Source organism: Terrapene carolina, unplaced genomic scaffold (assembly GCF_002925995.2).
Source record: "Terrapene carolina triunguis isolate 2854851 unplaced genomic scaffold, T_m_triunguis-2.0 Scaffold461, whole genome shotgun sequence".
NCBI lineage: Eukaryota > Metazoa > Chordata > Testudines > Emydidae > Terrapene > Terrapene triunguis.
The window spans coordinates 1,391,570-1,394,831 of record NW_020664812.1 but is presented as its reverse complement, the minus strand read 5'-3'; positions in this window follow the sequence as shown (position 1 = coordinate 1,394,831).

Below are 3,262 nucleotides of genomic sequence, written 5' to 3'. Positions count from 1 at the left end.
GGGGGGGGGGGGGGGGGGGGGGGGGGGGGGGGAATTAGCTGTTGGTAAGGATTAGCAGCAATTGCTGCCTCCTATAGGAGCCAAGGGGAGGGAAACGCACCGCTCAGAGCTTGTTCCCACCCCTGCTTTGCTTCTGGCACCACGGGTGCTGGAATATAGTGGGGGTGCTGAGAGCCATTGAATCAAACTGTAAACCCAATGTATGATGGAATCCACTTCAAGGCAGGGGTTGCGGCAGCACCCCCAGCACCCCGAGTTCCAGCACCTATGCCTGCCACCGTCCCCCCCAAGAGAGGCATGGGTAATTCTATCCAGCAGGGTAGAGCGCTCACCCACCCACCCACCCACCCCTCTGAACCTAGCCAGCAGGGTACAGTACAGCCACACACACACACATTCACACACACACGTACACACCCCTGAACCTAGCCAGCATGGTACCGCGCTCACGCCCGTACATACACACAGAGGCATGTCTGAACCTACCAGCAGGGAGCAGTGTTCTCTCTCTCTCTCTCTCTCTCTCTCTCTCTCTCTCACACACACACATACACACACACGTCTGAACCTACCAGCAGGGGGCAGTGTTCTCTCTCTCTCTCACACACACACACGTGCGCACACACACGTCTGAACCTACCAGCAGGGGACAATGTTCTCTCTCTCTCTCACACACACACGTCTGAACCTACCAGCAGGGGGCCGTGTTCTCTCTCTCACACACACACGCGCACACACACGTCTGAGCCTACCAGCAGGGGCAGTGTTCTCTCTCTCTCTCTCTCTCTCACACACACACATGTACGCACATGTCTGAGCCTACCAGCAGGGGCAATGGTCAGCAAGATGGGGTTGAGCTGCTGTTGGTCAGGGTCATTGCTCCCTGTGGCTTTAGTGGGCTGTTCCCAGCTCTGTGACTCAAAGAATTAATTCCGGGAGCGGCGGGCAGATTCTCCCCTGCCCTGCATGTTGGGTCCCCAGTGACACTAGTGCAAAGTGGGTGTGCAACACAACCATGCCAGAGCCCTCCACTCACACTGGCAGGAGCAGTTTACTGGGGGAGGGGGAAGATCGTGGCCCTCAGGTGACATGAAAGTCACAGTCCTCCTGCGCTCCCACCAAACCAAGTAGCCAGGGACCAGGGCTGGCGGAGAGGCGGGGCTGGGGTTTGGGTTCTCGAGAAGGGGAAGTCACTGGCCCCAGAGATCACAACGTGAGTCATTGGCAGAACCAGGAGTCCTGGCTCCCAGCCCCTCCCACTCTACCCACCAGACTCCGCTGCCTTCCAGAGCTAGAGATAAAACCCAAGAGTCCTGACTCCCAGCCCCCTGCTCTAACCACTAGACCCCACTCCCCTTTCAGAGCTGGGGACAGAACCCAGGAGTCCTGCCCCACCGGGCCGCCCAGAGGATTCAGGGGGCCTGGGGCAAAGCGGGGGAGCGGACATACTCACCGGGCGGCGCTCCGAGTCTGTGGCGGTGGCAGGTCCTTCAGTTGCTCCGCGTCCTCGGCAGCACTGAAGGACCCGCCACCAAAATGCTGCCAAAGACCCAGACCGCCGCCAGGTAAGTAAAAAGGCGCCTCTAGCCAGGAAAGGGATTCTCGGCCAGGGCTCGTGGGGCCCCTGTGGGGCCCGGGGCAAATTGCACCACTTGTCCCCCCTCTGGGCGGCCCTGCTGCCCCACAGCCCCCACAGTAGACCCCACTCCCCAAAATCTTGAAAACTCTCCTGGGATGGGAAAACCATTTCCCTGCTAGCTCCAATATAGTCCCCCTTTGGCAGCTGAGGATGATGCCCAGAAGGAGGGGGGCTGCATCTTCTCGAGCAGAGACACCCACGTTGCACCCCCAATGCTGGGCTCCCCCATGCCCCACATGTCACACTCACCCCCCAGCAGCGCCAGCCCAGCCCAGAGCAGCAGCCTCCTTCTGGTCTCCATGGCTGCAAAACAAGGGGCAGGGGAGACAGTTAATTTGGGGAGACAGGCTGTGGCTTCCAGCCCTGGGGCCCCTAGGGGAAATTGGGGGCCATCTTCACCCACAGGAGTTGGGGAGCCCCTTCAATTCCCCCAGGAACCCCTGGGGAGTGGAGATGGGGATGCTAGGGGTCTCAATGACTATGGGGATGGAGGGTAGGTACCCCTAACAAACCCAGACACTTTCTGACCTGATCTGATGTGAGGGTATCACAGAGTATCTAATAGTTAAAGCGGGGGGGGGGGGGGGGGGGGCCCCGGGGGCCCGGGGGGTCCTCCCCCGGGGGGGGGGGGGGGGGGGGGGTCTGGGGGGTGAAAGCGGGGGGGCTAGGGGCTGGGGGCCAGGTCTACTGGCTGCACCGCTGACTCACTGTGTGACCTTTATATATGTCTATAAAAACCTATGTATCCCTCCCCATGTAGACCTATCTATTTGTCCATCCCTGCCTCCCAATGTACACCCTTCCATCTATCTACCTATCCACCTACCCCTACCCCCACCCCAAACACACCCCTCTGTGGGTCTGTCTAGCTGTCTGTCACAGTTTTCAGACTCAATGTCAAACTCCTACCCCCTTATTTCAGCCCCTCATTCAGTGACCTCCCTTTAGGGGCTCTGGGTGACCCCAGGGACCTTGTCCGGACCTGTGGGTATCCAACAAGGCCATTCAGTGAGGTGCCAAACACACACTGCCTAAATCTGCACCGGCTTATCTCACCCTGCACCTGTCGCTGCTGTCCTGGGCAGCCCATTTGACTTCCCGGGAGCTCAGAGAAGTGGGGGTGGGGGAAGGAATTCCAAATGCCAGGCTTCCAGCCCCATGCCTGGTGAGACAGAGCCGAGGGGTGGCTGGTGGGGTGAGAAAGAGAGGAGAGAATTGGACTTACCTCTTCTGTGCACCTGGCCAGCCCAGAACCGGAGCCTGAGGGCTTTATATAGCAAAATACACCCTGCCCCGTATTTTAAGGTGACACCTATGGAGCAAGATATTAGTCACAGCTTCCTGGAGTGCCAGGACATGCAGGGCATGTGTCTGCTGCTGCTGGCCAGCCTGAGGAGACAGGCACATGCTAGATCTCCTCCAGCTAATCGGCTAAAGGAGTGTGGACATTGCAACACAGGTGAGCTAGTGGCCTGAGCCCAAACCCTCCTGCTCCCCTGGGTCCAAGTTCAGGTGGCTAGTCTGAGCCAGTACTTGTGCCACAGCATTTACACGGTTGTTCTATAGCATCTGAGACCAGTGTCTCATTGCGCCGGGCGCTGCACAGACACGCAGTAACCGAGA